The sequence below is a fragment of the Saccostrea cucullata genome, unplaced genomic scaffold, assembly GCF_032062105.1.
Source record: "Saccostrea cucullata isolate Sc308-1 unplaced genomic scaffold, CSIRO_AGI_Scuc_v1 ctg1528, whole genome shotgun sequence".
Taxonomy (NCBI): domain Eukaryota; kingdom Metazoa; phylum Mollusca; class Bivalvia; order Ostreida; family Ostreidae; genus Saccostrea; species Saccostrea cuccullata.
This window is the reverse complement of record NW_026941046.1, coordinates 937-21,365: the sequence shown is the minus strand read 5'-3', so window position 1 is coordinate 21,365 and position 20,429 is coordinate 937. Positions and strand designations below refer to the sequence as shown.

The 20,429-nt window shown below is 32.7% G+C and overlaps 1 long non-coding RNA gene and 1 pseudogene across 1 annotated transcript; both read left to right on the top strand.

Annotated features, from left to right (window-relative positions):
- The first annotated feature begins 1,207 nt into the window (after nt 1-1,207).
- On the top strand, nt 1,208-5,045 carry LOC134257010 (uncharacterized; annotated as a pseudogene).
- Nucleotides 5,046-16,652: 11,607 nt separating this feature from the next.
- LOC134257012 (uncharacterized) lies at nt 16,653-19,818 on the top strand. The gene is made up of 5 exons (XR_009989839.1): nt 16,653-16,716; nt 17,887-17,982; nt 18,766-18,888; nt 19,146-19,181; nt 19,636-19,818. It is a non-coding gene; the product is annotated as an uncharacterized LOC134257012 (long non-coding RNA).
- The last annotated feature ends 611 nt before the right edge of the window (nt 19,819-20,429 follow it).

Here is a 20,429-nt window from a genome sequence, read left to right as displayed (position 1 = left end):
TTATTTGCCGACAAAAATTGTATAAACATTGATTGTTTTATATGATTTCTCAATGATGTATACGTGTTTTAAGCTCTCTGGTAGTAAATATTTCCAGACTTTGTCTCCTTGGTTTCAAAATGAAAATATGTGTAAAAATTCAGAACAAAATAGTGCCGTATATATTGAAGCTATTTTAATATATATATAAATTTTGAAAGAACAACAGAAGTGCTACAGATTGATATTTCTAATTTCATTTTAAAAAAATTACCAAGTTGGTGGAAATCTATAATTTATTTTCGTTTTACAAGATTCTTGTAATTTAGACGATAACAGAGGTGTTGGAGCGGAGCGTAAAAACGCCCTCTGGTGAGAGATTGTAATGTTTTGTTGTGATTTTCTTTTTTCCGACAAACGCACTTATTAACGTTCAAATATGTATCATCTCCGGGAAGGTTACTCTGGACTTGACTGAATTTAAATTCATAAAGACATAAGTGTTTTGTTGTTAAACACAATATTTAACGCATTTGGATCTAAACACGTAATGGAAGTGTGTATTTTTAAAGCACATTTTACAGTGTTCTAAATAGCTTTATCCTAGATTTTCCCAAAGACAATATGGTTTCAGTCATAAATACATGCTTAATGATTTAAATCTTCAAAAGTTATAAAGTAAAGAACAAAGTTCATTTCTCGTGTATGAAAAGGCAGCATAAATTCATAGCTGAAAGAGATCACGCTTTTTATACAAATAAAAAATAGAGAAATAAAAAAAAATGGATTGAACATTAAATGTTCTCATCCATTATATAGATGCCAATGAATCTTTGGCTAAAAACAATTTGTCCTCTACGCTCATAATGCGATGTTTTAAACAATCAAAGAAGACAAAAAGTATCATTTTCTTATTTATAACATAATGTTTTGATAGTGTTTAGATTGCATCTTTTTTTCAAATGACGTCTTATTTATTATGATGAGAAAGAGAGAGAAGGAAAGAGAGAAAAGTTTGCTGTATGATTCTCCTGTTTCAATTTAATTGCATGGAAGAAAATGTTAAAATTAGGCACCCACAAGATCTCATAATAAAATGCTAATGTAATAAAAATAAATATGTTGCATTCATTAATAATTATTGAAAAAGCATATTTCGTATTTCTTTGATCTAAGGCAAAGAGGCCATTAAAAGCTCACGTGTCAAAGGATGTCAGACATTATCAAAATGGCGGGCTTGGGACTTTCTGTTAGAATGCACGGTAAGAAGATATATGTCTTTGTTTATTCATATAAATGAACCGTTCAGATTATTATAAGTAGTTCGAACTTGGACTTGTTCCATTTGCATAGGATGCAAATAAAATATTTCCGATAGTAGCAGCGCGTTAAAAGTACATTAAGGTTCTTGATCATTTGCTTCAGGTAATTAAATCGTTGATATGTATGTGAATTATTGTAAGTTTAAATATGTTAGTAAAATTTGAGAGAAATATTTGATAAAAAAAATATATGACGTATATTGGTACTTGTTCCACCCTGAATTTTATAATATACTACTTTTAATATATTATTGACCTATTTATACATCAATATATAGACAGTTTGAGATATTCAATAGTAAAAATATTAATATTATAGTGCAAAGCCTTATCATATCTTATTAAAATTTAGGAGATTACCCTTGTCATACACTTGCTGGAAATATTCACTTGAAAACCACAAAGGCAGAATATTTTTATCTCGTGATTTATATATGCTTTTCATAAAATATTACTTATTGAAATTAGAAATGATCAATAGTTTTAATCCTTATCAGCGAATTTCGTCAAATGAAACAAATATGGAGATAACGAAAAATATTAAAGATCGAAAGTCTATAAAACAATACAAAATAGGAGCAGAGCAAACACGGACCTCTAAAACATCAGAAATGGGATCAGGTGTCATGTAGGAGTGACCAATCCCCTGCCGACCGGTTACACTCGCCATGTGCTCCTTGCCATAATCGGGAAATAACGGAAAAGGTAATTTAATCGGGAAAAACGTCCTGAATTTAGTGTATAAAAATGCACTAACAATAAATATGAAAAACGTCAGTCAGCATTTGACTCAGTGATAAATAGTATTTGCTAAAAAAGGCGTTGTATCGACCATAGATCTTATGAAATGATAACTTTGAGCAAGACTGCTGATATTATTGTTTCATCAACTTCTTTGTCAATAATTTATCTCGTTTCGTAGGACATGCTCTTGCGTATCGAACCAGTTGAGATAAATAAACTCCGTACAATTTAGCCTCTCAATTTTGACTGACGTTTTCTTACTAGTAGTTGAACGATAATTTACACACTGAATTGTAGACGCATATTTACCGATCATGACAAGAAGCACACGTTGGGTTGACCGGTCACTTATCCATAGCATCTGATCCCAATTGTGATGTTTTGGAGGTCCGTGTTTGTTCTGTGTCAAAATTTACACTGTTAAATGAAGTTTTGTCTTGAATACTACTCTTCGTTTCCATATATTTCATTGAATAAGCTTTCTGTAATCCAAAACAGAGGTGCTGCATATGACTTTGTTGACAGGTGAATTTGTGTTAGATGAGTTTTCTGTGACGGTGATATTGTTCTTGATGATTGGCAACATGCAAGGATTTCTCTTAGAACCCAACATACAACGTAAGTGTAATTAAGATTTGGTTTTACATTTTTCTGTTCACGTTTATCTTTTCTGAACTATGAATGCTGATTTGGACAAATTTTACCCACATAAAATACTTTGGAAAATATGTCGATGACATAAACTATTAGACAAAATGCATTTAAAGTGTATTTGGACTTCAATACAAATAAATCAAAAATGAAAGTGTTAATTTGATTCAAAAAAATGTAGGCATTGCAAATAATGTATCCATTTTGATTTGGAAAACTTTTTTTATCGGACGTTAAAGATATACGATTATGTGTTTTTTTTTCATTATATAATTTGAAGTGTTTTGCAGCTAAAAGTAAAAGGATAGTAAAGTTAAAACTAGAGTAAAATTTCACGGGGAGCATGTCGAGAATTCATACAGAACATCATGAGAGACACCTGTACAAAAACTCCATGCTTATGTTATAAATTATCTATATTCTGTAGCTGTCGGTCCACTCTGTTATTCCTGTACACATGTCGCACATCAAAGGGACTGTACACGTATCGTTCAATGCAGTCCTTATGAGGTGAGTTGTTATACAAAAACAATGAATCTACCTTCTAAAGAAGTCATTTTCTACACACATATTCTCCAATAATTAATTGATTGTCTAACAATTACCACACTTTAATCTAATTTCTATTTTATTTTTTTTAATCTAATTTTTATTTTATTTTAGAAATGTTTTGGGAGAAGGTTTATTACTCCAGGTGGTCTAACATATTTCTCATCCGGTTGTGAATCAATAGCCGTGAGTATTATCTTTGCTGTGATAATTTTGTAAATTATCAAACATAAATAATACCGTAAATAAAAGCCACATATGATGAAAATAATTACAATTCTATGAACAAAGGGTTGTGGAGCACGTCGCTCGATCCCACAAGACGAATCGAGCACTCTGTTGAAGGATGTCAGGGCGGCTAACGGTGACTTACAGGCTTGTGATCAGTGTTGTGATGGCAGCTAGTGCAATCTTCAGCTGTGTGATGTTCCTATAAGTGTTTTTTTAGTTTTACCAAATGAATATTATGATAAATGAAAACGGAAAATTTTTAATGTTTTTTTTTTCTTAAACAAAAAAAGATGTTTACTGTTGAGTAATGAAATCAAAATAATTCATCCCTATTTATATTTGTGGAATAATCTTTTTGAGAAATGATTTTATTCTTCAAAATCGATGTTAAGGATAACGATATATTTTGCTTTGTACAGAGATAGGACAATTTTTTCGAAGTGGTTTTACGTTATTTATTTATTTTCTTCTTACATTTTCTCTAAATCTAAAACTAAAACGCTAACTTTTAGAGATTTTTTTCATGTCCTATTGAAAATATTCGAGTCTTTATATGCATATGTAATAAATTATCTATATACCGTTGCTGTTGGTCCACTCTGTTATTCCAGTTCACATGCCGCACATCAAAGGGACTGTACACGTTTTTCAATGCGGTACTCATGTGGTGAATTGTAATACATTTCCCCTCAAAAACCTTTTAGTGATGCAAGTCACTGAAAAAATATGAACCACGTCATAAAATAGTATATGTTTTACGTTGTAAAAAAAAAAAAAGAATATTGATAAATGGTAAAATTTTTAACCAATAAGGATATTAAAATGGTATTTTACAAAATATTATCTAAGCATTTACTTATTTGTTAACATACGTTCTCCCCAATAAAAGTATAATTATGTTTTAAAAATAAACTTTATTCAAATTTTGTCCTACACTCTGCACTCAGGGCCATATTGAGCAATGAGGGATCTTTTTCGTGACAGTACCTACTGTGACACGGGAACTCGGTAATTATACGGTCTCTTCCGAAGGACCAGTCCCATCGTCTGCAGTGGGATTCGAACCTGCGATCTAAGAATCAACTCCTTACTTTGCGACTCTAGAGCAGGTGCTCTAACCACTGCGTCACTTTGGTGACTACTGAATCGGTGTAGGATTGGAATGGAAATAGTAATCTACGTAAATTGCTATAAATGCACTTGGACTTTGTGTAAAAATCATGTATGAGATTTGAGAAGCTGCGATTACTGTCATATTCAATGCTGTATTACTAAGAATGTACTTGTAAGATTAGAGCCTTGTCTCATTAGTGATGATGTCTCATATCCTGTCACATTCTTCTTGTAGAATTACAACAGTGTCTCTGCTGTGATGACGTCATTAATCCAGAAGATTGCAATATATCTCTACATTGCAATGAAGATCAAGTAAGTGTTTCTACAGAAACGTCAATTAAGAATCTATATATAAAAATTCATACAATTACATTTGAAAGCATTAGTTCTCTCCTTTTCAAATCAATGAATATGTTTGGAAAAGCAATGACGTTAAACGTTTATTTCATTTGATATAGCAAAACAAATATAATGATATTCTACATGAGATTTGGCATTTTAAATAATGTTTTGTCGTTTTTATAAAGATGTGCTACACGGAACACATTTATGTAAACTACGAAAAAAGATTCAGAATGGGCTGTACAGCAAAGTCAGTAAGTACATAAGAACCTGAGAATAACAATGTTGTATTGATGCCCTTATTTGCTATTCTTATTTTATTTTACCAAAATGAACTTGAAATTGTGTAATTATATAAAATGTTTACAGCGCTAAAGCTATTGCAGTGTACGGAAGCCCATTTAGGACCTATCGAAAAATATTTTTGAATTCAATATAACGAATTGTCGATTTTGTTATAACGAATTTAATTCGTTATAACAATTTCTTTGAATTTGTTATAATGAATTAAATCTGTTATAACAAATTTGTTGATTTCGTTATAACGAATTCAAAAAAAATTGTAAATACGAATTAAACTCGTTTTAACAGATTATAAAATTTGTTATAACAAACTGAATTCGTTTAAACGAATTCCATAATTGGTTATAACGAATTAAATTCGTTAAAACGAATTCGACAAATTGATATATCGAATTCATATATATTTTTCTATAGGCCCTGATTATTGAATTTGATGAAACAAATTTTAATTCGTTATAACAAACTTTGGAACTTGTTGTCCTATAATTATTCACTCTACTGTGATAATAATACAAGTGGAATTTTTATTTTCAACCTAATTATAAGAATGAGATATTGCCGAATCATAACTTATATTGTGATATTTATTGATGTGTTGTATTTCTTCATGAGTGAATTTTGTTTGAATATCGATCATAACAATTTGTAATTGTTGAAGTTTGTACATGCAAATACAAAGATTGCTAATATATAGAGGATATGTTGTGTATATAAGTACAGGGATATGTATGTGAAAGTCATAAATATGTACAAGGAACTGATTTTCGCCTTTTTTCTCAAGAAGCACCACTGGAAAATTGAATTACATGTACTAGCTTTTTGGTTTTAATTGGGCTAATTTTCATGTAAAATCTCTTGATCAACCGTTAATTCGTGAATAGCTATCCCCCCATTTTGCGTGACTTGTCATTAAGCTATAATAACTTTTGTAAAAATCACAAATTTTCAAGATGTCAAATGTTCGTGATTTTAGGAAATATATTGGTTCTTGGGGATTTGATTTCGTAATTGTATAATTATGTCGTAACATGTATGAAAAATTGTATTTCGTGATGGACATAAATTTTTGGCTCTCTTCAAACCTTAAAAACCACGAAAATTAACCCCCCAGGAAAATTAATGATTTCACAATATATCACATGTATTATATATATTCTTCAGTATTGAGCATTGAATTACAGGGATGTCTTGTCGACACTCTCTCAGGGGGTCCGGTGGGAGTTCTTGGAAAACGAAGCATTGAGTCACCGTTCTTAGATCGATATAGGAAAACCTTTCCTACAGATCTGACATATTGCGCCAAATGCTGCACTGGGATTAACTGTAATCGCTACCTCTGTACTTCTAAACAAGGTAAGATGTGTAACATGTAATAATGGTTTATAAATTGATGCTGACCAAAATTGCTATTGGGCGATATAAGGGTTTTTTTTTCTTTTATTATACAGTATCAACTTTATGGAAAGTCACTCCTGATATTTGTTAAATCAAGGATTTTTTGAGAAGTATATTTTGGATAAGTACTCATAAAGTGTAACTCAAAATCGCAAAGAAAATAGGGGTTAGTGTGCATCCTACTGATCTACGGTACATTTAAGTTGACCTTTTTGCACTTAAATTTCATCTCTTTGGTCAATTACTTTAACCCTTATTATATTTGATGAGATGTAAGCATGGCAATAAACATAATCTTATTTTACGTAAAATAGTTTGAATGATATTGATCATTAAACAAATCTTACAAATTAATGCGCGTAAATTATTGTGTGACCTTTCTGCACTAAAAAATAACATATTTGGGGTATTAAAACTTAATAGGTAATAAAGAATTTTCTTATATAAAACTTTTCACGACTTAAGTGCTGATCAGTCACAAGTATCGAATAGTTTAAAATAATGGAAGAAAAATGTGGGGTCAGTGATGTTAATTTTGGAATATTTGTCAAAAATTTTCAGGCAAAAAATGTTGTAAATTTGATCTTGACTTCTTTAATATATTTGCAATTTTTGGAAAAGTTTGTTGAGGGAAGGTGTAAAACTTAGTCTAAAAATATAGATTAAGACCTATACTAAATATTTTTAGCAATATCAAAACGGAAAATATTCTCCGAGTAAAAGTATGTGAGGCTAAATTTCCATTACATTAAATTTTATAAATGTGCAGATTTGCAGAATTTTCTGCTAAATATCCTTCCACCAAAAGAAATAGTCGCTCATAAATCTTGCTTCTTTGTAGATTTTTGAGCAGTTTTTTCATTGAATGTAAAATAAAATTTACATCGTTGAATTTAAATGTTATAAAAATTGAATTTTAATAAGTAGTTATGAAGTAAAAGCTTCTGCGTGAACTTTTCTGAAAAGTTGACGAGTGACTTACCTTAAATTGATCATAGACGTTCTCAGAATTGCTGACCAACAATCACGGTAGCTAAGTTGGTAAAACGCTCACCACGTGATGAAAAGGTGCATTGGATTTTTTATCGTGGGTCATTCGAATAACATCTTATAAACGCAGCCCCGAGTCATGGCAGGTGTTGGCATGATAATGATCCCTTACTGCTCCAGTGGTCCTGACTGCCGAGTTAAATTTATAATCTGTAGTCTTTCGCTGATATAAAGAAGGATATGAAATAGATTGAATACTATTCGTAATCCCCATATCCTTCCTATATATCATGAGTACAGACATCTGCATCGAAAACTGCAATACCCAGTTATACATGTATATGATCTGATAACTGCATATATGTATAATACTGTAAATCTGGAAATTTTTGCTGAAGATGAATTTTAAGCAAAGAACTATATTCGGTATATTGCATATCTTTGCCCCCACAAAAATTGCATTTTGAAAAATTCTTAAAATGTGTTGTATTGTATAAATTGTATAAAAAATATAGATTAACAAAACATATTATAGTTTCAAAGTAGATTATTGACATTTTTTTTTATATATGACGTCACAAACTCGTCGGATGTTGCATTATTTTTCAGAAAAAGGACAAAATGGTCAAAATTTCAACAATTTTATTTATAAAATTTATAGAGCGCATGTCTGTTCAGGAACAATATTTGCATTTTTAATTGATATTATTATTCTATACATTTTATCAAAATATTGAACCTGAACACACCTGCGCTCTGTGATTTTTACTCAAAATATTGACGCAATTTCTACATTTTTCTATAGAAATCATGGAAATTTTAGATTTACGTCATTTTTCTGACGTGATTTCAAACATATGACGTCATTGCTGACGAAAACATTCAGTGCTTTGAAATCAGCATGATTCCCCTGTTTAAAACATAATTAAATTTTTCTCCGTCAAAGTTTGATTTTGGGGGCAAATATTGGTTACTGCCGAATAAAGTTCTTTGCGAGGTCATTGCATTCGCAGAAATATTGTTCTTAAAAATAATTCAACATAAGAAAATGTATTAAAAAAAAAAAAAAAAAAAAAAAAATTTGATACACTTTTTTTGAAAGGTCACCATTTCGCAACATTTCAGAAATGTATTTATCTTTCCATCATGTAAAATTGATGTTGTGCTGTAAGTTTCTATTATCTGAAACACCTTTTCAATACGATTATATTTACGAAAATAAGGTTTGAAATACCAACGCTTGAAAATCTTTATACATTTATTGATTTAGGGCAACATGTGTATTGTTGGACAAGGAAATGTGTGCCTGAGGCCGCTACACACTTTTTTTACAAAACGCATTTTGTCCGAGAACTCTATCAATAAATGTTTAGTTATACCTTTTATTTTATTTTTATTTTTTGACATACATGTATTTTGTACTGTATTCCGTGATGTAACATCAGGTCTGTCACTGTTTAACACTAACAAATGGAAATGAGATTAAAGGTCATAGTAGACAATTCCTAACACCATAATTTCACTTTTTAAACCCAAAGCCACATATGAAAGAATGTTAAATTACGAGTTGTAATATTTTCTGGCCTTTCTATTGCTGTAAGATAAAAATAAAAAGTATCCTACTTGTGACTTTTCTTACCCGCTTATCGTTCTTGATTTTGTGGTTTCATGGCGTCACAAAGGCCCACTGATGCAAACGGATCATTGGACATAATGTAAATCTACTCTATTTTATCAAGTTAATTATATTTTATTTTTGTGAATATAAACGCGTGTCTGTGTTTAGATGAGTTATATGATTTCGTAGTTCATTTATTTCAGTTTGAACAAGTCGTTAACAGGCATGTAGCATCGTTTTTGAAAGGGGGTGCCTTTTTTTTACTTACTTAACTAACAAAGTTGACAAGCAAAAAAAAGGGGAAATTAAAAAAAATTGTCCAAACTCGAAAATCCTATTTCGTGGAAGGGGGGAGGGGGGGGGGGTAATGGCCAACTTTTTTCAAGGCCAACTTCCTTTCACTTCCAATTTTTTCCTATATTTCCTTACTATAAATATACACTGTGGTAAAAAGTTTTGTTAATATCTTTATATTTAGTAAAGGTAATTTTATTTTTATTTTTATAAATAATGGCATGTATTTTGTTTTCTGTATTCCGTGATACCCTATAACAATAACCCTTTAGGTCTGTCACTGTTTAACACCTTTTTAACAAATGGAGATGAGATAAAATGATGTTTGAAGATTTACATGTAATAACAATTTATAGTAGAAATTTGATTAGGCCTAACAAATATAATTTTAACTTTATTAAACCCAATAGCTCCAAAAATAAAGAAGTGGTATTGATGAAGTCCATGATAAGCGTGTACTACCGGGTACTTAAAATATCAGCATGTTTAAAGTTTCTTCTGCTGTAAACATATTGCTGCAATATCGATATAGCAGTAGAATCCTATATATGACAACATGATCGTATTTCTTACCAAAGCATTATTATGTTGTTAATTTTAAGATAAAGCAAATGAGATTCTTACAATACGGTCACATTGATAGGTACTGCTCTTTGATAGAAGACTGTCAAAATACTTGTGAATATACGGTGTATGCAGTATTTTTTAAACCTTACTAAACTGAAAAAAAATTTCTTATTGTAACCGAGCAGAAACAAGACCAGGTCACGTTTAAATCTTTATCAAACAGCAATAAACGACAATGGCACGTGTCTATAAAAGAAAATACGTAATTATATCTTCATATAGAATGAAAAATAACATAAGTTATGAGAAAAAATAACAAGTTGTGAAAAAGAAAAGTATTTCAAAAGCAAATACCTTTACGGACAGCTCGGCCTCGAGGAGTTGTGACCTTGAAAACTGGCTGGCGGGACAAGTAATTTCAATCGAACATGAGTATTTATACCTAGACCTACTGTGCAAGTGGACTTTCACTTTCATAGCACAATATATTCCAGAAATATAGATACATCACAAAGAACATTTCCTGATTTCGGATCGATTCACAACTTTTTCAACACATGGGTTTTTCACTTGTGCAACATGAAACACAGAAGTATTTTGATAAGGAATTCCAGTAACCACTGTGTTTGACTCTTGTCATCATTTCCTAAGAAAAAATCTATTGGAAGGTGAGGATCACGTCCAAACATTAGATAGTATGGTGTAAATCTAGAAATGTAAGGAACATCACTCCAATTATCCTGAATTTTATGACGTTTCCGCGTAAGCAATTACTCGTAATTTTCCGTCTTGTTTTTTGGGAAAGGACAGCTCTAATCCATTTATGCTGGCGTCTATTTCCAATATAATTGGTTCACTGAAGTCTGCATAAGCCAATAATGGAGCGGAAGTCAATTTTTCTTTTAGCTGGTTGAATGCTTGTTGACACTCTGAAGTCAATTTTGATTCCAGTTTCTTGTTTGGATGTTTATGAAAATCTCTGTTAAGTTGTAACAAAGGAGATGATATTTGCGCAAAGTTCTTTATAAACCTCCTCTAGTAACCAGAAAATCCTAAGAATGACTTTAATTGTTTCAGTGTTTGAGGTACTGGCCAGTCTTTTACACATTTAATTTTTTCTTCATCTGTTGATATGCCATCCTGACTGACAATGTGACCTAAGTAACGAACAGATTTTTTGAAAAAACTGCACCTTTTAGCTCACCTGAGCCGAAGGCTCAAGTGAGCTTTTCTGATCACATTTTGTCCGGCGTCCGTCTGTCCGTCTGTCTGTAAACTTTTCACATTTTCGACTTCTTCTCAAGAACCGCTGGGCCAATTTCAACCACACTTGCCACAAAGTATCCTTAGGTGAAGAGGATTCAAGTTTGTTCAAATGAAGGGCCACGCCCTTATTCAAGGGGAAATGATTAATGAAAATTAATGAAAATTTGGTGGCATATTTTAAAAATCGTCTTCTCAAGAACCACTGTGCCAGGAAAGATGAAACTTATGGAGAAACATCCTCAGGTAGAGTAGATTCAAGTTTGTTCAAACCATGACCCCCGGGGGTAAGGCGGGGCCAAACTGGCCGACCAAATTTTACATAGAAATATATAGGAAAATTCTTTAAACATCTTCTTCTCCAGAATGACATAGCCACAATTTATCATATTTATATGGAAGCATGCTCAGGTAGTGTAGATTCAAGTTTGTTCAAATCATGACCCCCGGGGGTTGGGCGGGGCCAAAATGGCCGACCAAAGTTTTACATAGATATAGGAAAATTCTTTAAAAATCTTTTCAAGAATGACAAAGCCATAATTCATCATATATATATTGAAGCATGCTCAGGTAGTGTAGTTTCAAGTTTGTTCAAATCATGACCCCCCGGGGTAGGGCGGGGCCAAAATGGCCGATCAAAGTTTTACATAGAAATATATAGGAAAATTCTCTAAAAATCTTCTTCTCAAGAATGACAAAGCCATAATTCATCATATTTATATGGAAGCATGCTCAAGTAGTGTAGATTCAAGTGTTGGTTCAAATCATGACCCCCAGGTGTAGGGCAGGGCCAAAATGGCCGACCAAAGTTTTCCATAGAAATATATAGGAAAATTCTTTAAACATCTTCTTCTCAAGAATAACAAAGCCATAATGTATCATATCTATATGGAAGCATGCTCAGGTAGTGTAGTTTCAAGTTTGTTCAAATCATGACCCCCCAACCCCCCCCCCCCCCCCCCCCCCCCCCCCCCCCCCCCCCCCCCCCCCCCCCCCCCCCCCCCCCCCCCGGAGGTAGGGCGGGGCCAAAATGGCCGACCAAACTTTTACATAGAAATACAGGTAACTCTTGATGGCTCGAACTTCGTTCTCTCGAAGTTCTTGATCGCTCGAAGTGAGTCGCCGGTCCCGATTTTTTTCCCTATATAACTAAGCAAATTCACTCTTGATTTCTCGAACTCTTGATCTCTCGAAACCCTTGATCTCTCGAAGTCAAAATTCAGTCCCGTTATGTATAATCTATAGTAATTTACCCTTGATACCTCGAAGTGCCTACCTGTGTTCACCAGGGTTATCTAATTGACACATTTACCTGGATTTTTAATTGCCCGAGGCGTTACACGCTTGGTCCGTGTAACGGGATGTTTATTTAGCTGACACCAGTACTGCAAGGTGATAATTGATTGATAATCGATCGCCTAATTATAATTTGGAGACGCAGTGAAAATGAGAAATTAATTAAGAGACAAGACACTAATTTTGAGTCAGTGTCAAATTTTAATCATAAAAATGCAGAATTTTAGCATATCAGTATCAGTTAATTATGACGACTATTGCAGAACAAGTACTTACAGAACTGAGTAGTACTGCCGAGCAATGTGGTGAAGGACCCGGTCAGCCCGGGGGGATAGCCAGATCGGTAGAAGCTACTCAGAAATCAATTTTACGACAAGTTGCCTCGCAGTGCAGTATTACTGAGCAATCTGGTGAAGGACCCGGTCAGCCCGGGGGGATAGCCAGAAATTCTGCACCTAATGCACAGTCTGCATTAGGAGGCAAAGGCGTAAAAAGAAAACTCAACATGAAAAATATTGACACAAAGTATGAAGCAGTTCTGGCGGTCGAGAGGGGGGAGAAATCAAAATCTCAGATAGCCAAAGATTTCGGCGTACCGCCCAATACACTTTCAACATGGTTGAAAAACAAAGAAAAAATTCTAAATGCCTACTAGCAATTCAATCCAAAAAGAAAGAACACAAGAACGGGTACATTTAATGACGTTGAATCTGCCACTTTGAAATGGTTCAAAGTTGCCAGGGACCAGAACATTCCCATATCCGGTCCCATGCTAGTTACAAAAGCAGAAGAGTTCGCCAAGAAACTCGATGTAGCAGACTTTAAGGCCTCTATTGGCTGGTTAGAAAATTTCAAATCCCGGCAAGGGATTACGTTCAAAAGAGTCTGTGGAGAAGAAAAGTCAGTTGACACGCAGTCTTATGATATGTCAGTCTGGCAAGAAAAACTGAAACTTCTTCTTACACGCTACCCCCTCAAGACATTTATAATGCTGATGAAACCGGCATATTTTTCCGAATGCTGCCTGACAAAACCCCTGTAGATGATAACGACCCCGAAGACCGCCCTGCCCCCGTTCATAGCCTTGAAACTGTATCTAGTGCATGTGACATTGTGCTTTCCTACCTTCAAAGCCGTGCCGATAGTAGTGACAATTTGATTAACTTTAACATTATTTGTGATCTTGTGAACAGAGATATTTTCAAGAAGAAAACTGCCCACCAATCGCACATTCCGAACTTTTTCAAGTGATCATGTGTTAGCGTAGTGACTATGCCATTGCTGACAGTATTCATACTTGTGCAACAAACTAAAATGACTGTGCTTTTTTGTGTGATTTTGTGTGTATGGGAAAATTCTTTAAACATCTTCTCAAGAATGACAAAACCATAATTCATCATATTTACATGGAAGCATGCTCAGGTAGCGCCGCGAATGAGAGTCGAGCCCGGGACTCCCGATCAGGAAGTTCTACCACTAGGCTACCGTAACCGGTATATTTCGATTGAAGTTTGAATATTCTCACAATAAGCATTAATAAAAAGATTAATGTTTTCAATTTCTTTCATAACTGATTTTGACAACATTTTAGTCAAATTATGCTGACTTATTTTTTTTTTTTCAGAATTATGGGTATAAACATAACCTGTCATCATTAGTGATAATAAAGATATTTGTAAGGAAAATAGGAGTTTTTATCAATATTTCTATTTTTGTCAATCATGTAAATTGAATACATGTATACAAAAACCTCTTCAGCATAAGACGTAAAAAGAGGTTTATAAAAGACATATATGGCGATAACAACAGCATTCAAGCTCAGAAATCTATAAAACAGTACAAAATAGGAACAGAGCAAATAAGGACCTTCACAATCATAGGTGGGATCAGGTACCTTCAAGGAGTGAGTACCCCTGCCTATTGGTCGAGCCCACCGTGTTCTCCTTGTCATGATTGTAAAATAACGGAAAATCCATCGTTAATTCAGGGTTTAAAGTTTCCTAATAATTAGTATGTAAACTTCAGTCAGCATTTGACTTACTGATAAATTATATTTGCTGACAAAGTCATTCTACAGATCAAAGAACGTACGAAATGAGACTTTAAACGAGACTGCAAATATTCTTGCTTCATTATCTTGTTTACGATAATTTACGTCGTTTACAAAATTGTACATACGTATATTATGCTCTTGCGTATCAAATTAGGTAGCAAATATAAACTGCGTGTACAGGTGATGAAGGTATATTGCTGCATAAGTAAGAGATGTAAACTATTAAAAACTATTGAAAAGTTAAAGTTATTAAGTTCATCATTTAGCATGGTTGTTAGGTAACCTTAAATATCTTTTTCAAGTAAAATATCCAAATATGAAACAGATGTGTGAGATTCTGTGGTATCTTTCAAATAAAGCTCACCAGGATATATCGTATCGACATAAGAATGGAAATTACCAATGCATTAATTTACAATACGTCGTTAATACATGTATATGAAAACGTCATATTGAGGTTACAAAGAGTTTTTCTCCCAGGTATTAGATTTTTGAAAAGTTCTACATCATATGAATACAAAAGCAGGTTTTCTTATAAGGGGGTACAATTGGTACTATGGGAATTCCAATGGTATCCAAGGGAATTCCAATAAATTGTTGGAACACCCGGTATCCAAATAACATACTTATTATCAATTAGAAATTCAAGCATCTTTTTTATTTCAATTTCACAGTTCTTGTACGTACAATCAGAACGATTTTTTAGCAAAATAAGTTGCGAATAAAAGTGAAAAAAGGTTCTTTATTGTTTCCTTTGAAGAACACATTGTACAAATTCTCACGATAAAATTGAATACAATGTTTTCTAAAGGTAGTTTAAAGGAGTTGGATTAAGTTGGAAAAGTTCTTATGAATTTGAGAACCTGGATATCAAGATGAATAAAAATTTTGAAAAACTGTTTCTGGAGATGGGTTTCTTGTGATAAAAGAAGGATGTGGAGATTATATCGTTACCCCTTGTCGATGTTTTATAATAGCTTTTCATATTAAAAGTACTCATGTTTAATTTTCATAAAATATTACAATATCCATTTCTGTAAATGATTTCAGGTTCCAATTTTTAATGCTTGTTTTCTTCCACAATGTCATACGCTTAAACAACAAATAAATTGCTAAGATGTGGAGTTGCAAGACATCTTTGTGCTGGATGTATATAATATGATGACGATAAATTATAATAAATGGATACTTGATTTCGTTTCCAAAGTTACACAACCAATATTTAAAGTGGCTTTTAAAGAAACAATAATGAATGTATTTGATAAATGTAAATAGTTGTCTATATATCTTTTTTCTGAGGAAATTGTCAATTTATATTTTTTTATTTCTTTTCATTATTATAATTTGATTTAAAAAAATATTTCTTTTCTAAATTATTGCAACTCATTGTCTTATCATTAAATGCTTGACGATACATAAAATACTAAGAAAAAAGACCGGATTTTGATTCCATACCTCAATGACCCACTTTTTTGTTGATGTGTTTTGATTCTTGTACAAATCATTTCATAAATGACTAAACTGTTATTAGCAATTGCGGATTTAGAGTGGGCCTAATGGGGCCTCAGACCCCATTCCATTTTGTGTGCAAAATGTACATAAGATTTGATTAATCATTTTTTGTCTAGCAGTGGATCCCAAATCTGACCACAAACATGTCCCCTCTTTTCAAGATTCCTGGATCCGCCACAGATTAGTATGTTTCAGTTTTCTGATATAATTATGTAACATTGTTTATATATTAGTTTTCGCTTCATATTTGGTAACTATCCGATATAACAATGTATTGTAGGATTAGAAATGTTAAAATTAAAACATAAAACACATACATTAAAAGATCCTCATGTACTGTCGATAAAATTTACAATACGTATCCCTCTTTGATCTAATATGCGAACGTATAAAGAACAGATAAAGTGATATATTAAGGTAACAAATACACATTGCACATGATTTTCTTATCAGTGTGGCGGAATTTAATTTCTCCTTTCGCCGAATAAAAGGTACGAAAAATACTAGTCTTTACACGTGTTTAATTTCCTTGCATTATTTTTTCCTGGAATATTGTATAGCATGCAATAAGTTTTTTTAGAAATGGAATGCAGTATTGGATCATAATTAAAACAGTCTGACAATTGTATAAAATGTTTCCAGCCCTGGTTGTGTATCTTATGGCAACAGAGTTGGAGGGGATGTACTGTAAACGTGTTTAATTTGTCGTGTTTATTTTTTTTTTACGATTTCCTTTGTTTGAACAGTAGATAAATTTACCTTCTCGGAACTAAATATTTGCAAATGTATATTTTCCTTTAAAATGTTTCCAGCCCTGGTTGTGTATCTTATGGCAACAGAGTTGGAGGGGATGTACTGTAAACGTGTTTAATTTGTCGTGTTTATTTTTTTTTTTTTACGATTTCCTTTGTTTGAACAGTACATAAATTTACCTTCTCGGAACTAAATATTTGCAAATGTATATTTTCCTTTTAAAAACAAAGAGGCATTGTTTTAAAAAAAAACGCAACCAGTCACTCAATCTAATTAAAATTAGATTTTAGATCCGCTCGCATACTCGCTACACTGACATCTAACAACATCCTATAGAGGGTCACGTGAGAGGTCAAATTTGGAACAGCTCTAGATTTATTCGCTTCAACAATATACAATGGTTTTGCAGGCGACGATTTGATTGGTTGATAGAATCTGACCTCTGACGTGACCCACAATGAGATGCTGTTAGATGTTTGTGTAGCGAGTATGCAAGCGGATCCAACAACTAATTTTAATTAGACTGCCAGTCACTCACTCACCATTGTCCTGACCTAGTGTTTTTAGTGCATTTTACTTAGTCAATATTTTGCTGTTACAACGTACGAGAAGGTACACAGTAGACGTGCTCCTTATAATGATAGGACAAGTGAAAAATAGTAGAATTCATTGTGTAAAAAATGGACCAACAATTCGTATGAAAAACGTCATGACTCGATTTTATGATAAATTATGTTTACTGACAATTGTAACGAATATAGAACTTTTGAAATGTTGTTTAAGGGAGATTTATAATAAACTCTTTCTATAAAATATTATATTGATCAATTCATAAAAAAATATTTGTAATTGACAATATATTTTTCTATTCTGCTGATTATATTGAGAAAAAGATTATCTTTTCACAGATATGAGTGCGATGAAAGTTCTGTTTAGGATTTTGTTAGTAATCTGCATGAATGGCTTTGTTCATGGATTTCTTGACCCCATACACCATTCACAAGGTAAGATGCATATAATTTTTGAGACCCAGGAATTTTAACCCTCTTCAAACTTAATGTTAATTGAAGGTAAGCTATTTTAAGATATCTGAATGATTTCAATATATGCACTGCATTCCGCAGTCTGAAAATGTCGTATCTTAAAATGTACTCTGATTGTTTTTTTTCGTTATCTGCATTTATGACGAGAAAAAACAAATAAAATAAAATGTGCTTCAATTAATAGACCATGTTCATCCAAACTTTAATAAAAACCGGAATTTAGACTGTAAATAGACGGATCAATTAAAATTCACAAGTATTTACAAAATTGAACTGTATGCTGAAGCTGCAATCCAAATTGTTATTAGTGACATACAAAAGAGAATAATATAGAATTGCTGGATTTTAAAATTATCTCCTATGGAGAAGTACGGTAATATTTCTATCAAGTGATAACTTCTAGTATTTATAATACAAGGTATTGCAATGATTTCCTACAAATGGTTAACAGTGAAAATACGTCAAAAAAGGTTTTCTTATCAATTAAAACCATCGGGCGATAAAGCTTTTGATCACCTGACCGATAGCTTATCATAGCCAAAATGAATCTCTAAAATAACATCTTATTTCTTATTTAAACATGATATTTAAGAAAAATGATAAATATAAAAGGTTCCTAATTGTTTTCGAAGAATTCAAACTTAATGCCGGGATAATATTCTAAAATAAATAAATAAATAACAGTACAAATGTATAGTTTATCATTTTTTTTCCAATTTCTGATCTTTGTATTTTTTCATGAAGATTTGTCATGTGTAGAGAAGAACCCCGCTCAGTTCCAGCAATACAAGCACTTTTTCTGCGATCCTTCTCGTCCCGGGGGAGTCGATGTTTGCCCAGTGACGTGTTAAAAGCCCGGATGTTCAGGTATGCCGTTATAAAAAATATGTTCAAAAGTATCCAAATATCGAGAATTCTGCGTTTGCAAGTAAAAGAAGGCTGCTCGAATATTTTTACAATGTGCGTTTTTACACCCTTTTTGTGAAATGAACCATATATGTAGCTTTAAAATACTTAGAATATGAACCTTATCAGATGTATTGATAACCTACAGAATAAATGTTTGTACAAAAGCTTATATTATTAGACAACATTTCAATGTATAATTTCTTTTTTGTTCTTAGCTGACGGTGGTACTTCAACTTTGATTCCAACATCAGGTAGTGATGATATTGAATTGATTATTATACCTAAACAAGAATGATATATAGTAATTACACTTTATCTCCATCTTTAGAAAAAACTCTTCTTTTTTTTTTTGTTTTTCACTCATAAACAACGTCTCTCTTTTACAAAAAATCTATATGGAAGCTCTCGTTCATTTGAATTATCAAATCGATATTTATGCTGATCAACAAAGCAGGTGTAATAGGTTTTTACTGTGAGATATGTCCCAAATGTTTCATACTAGTTTGACAAGTTCAAGTCATGACCCCCGGGACTAGGGTGGGGCCAAAATATTCTTTTCAAGTAAATTTCAAGCCCCCCCCCCCAACCTCAGTAAACTTTCAGTTCTGATCTGATATGTGTTTTTTTCCTTGCCGATGTGCTCAAGTGAGTCCTATGGCCCCTGGGCCACTTGTTAATATCTACGTCTTAGTTTGTCATTTTCAGACTGCGTAGACCCATTACCGACAAGCCAATTGAATATCTACAACGAAGTGTACAAGTTTGTGACGGCACGGATCAAGACATTCTGAAATACTGCTGCTTTTACTGTAAAAGGATCCACAACCCACACTGGGTGTGTTCATCTGTCGACAGAGAATTTTGCGGAGTATACGAAAAACCGCACTAAAAATAGTGAGTAATAATCAATTTTGCAATGCGTATTGTAAAAAATGAAATTTTGTCAATTGAAAATATTACTGAACAGCACTAAAGTGGGGAGTTCAATTAATTATGTGTAATTTTGGATACTGTATTAAAATGAAAATCTTGCGATCAGAATATATTTTTGAGAACAAAAATTTGAAATTCTTTTTAAATCAGTGTTTCAGCATATTTCATTTTGAAAGCAAATTTATCGAGATTTGTTTCTTTGTTTTAGATTTGCCTTTAGTTAGTAAACATTATATTACTCGTCCAGTTGAGGATTTATTAAGAAACAAATGTTATAAAGATTGGCTGACTGTTATTCATATTCATAGCAAAAAGTGTACATGCGTACAGTAAGCTCAATACATAATAGCATACCCTATAGCGGGTTTTCTTGGCGGGTGTGAAATTTGGCGTTTTGTCTACTCAAAGGTATGGGAATATTTTTGGCGTAATTAATTTTAGCGGACGTAGGGTTTCAGCTCTTTGAACATAGACACTAGAAAGAGTCTTGACTATTTTAGCGATTACATTTTTAGCGGATGATAATCAAAACGCCAAAATAAGCCAAAATTAACACCCCGCTAAAA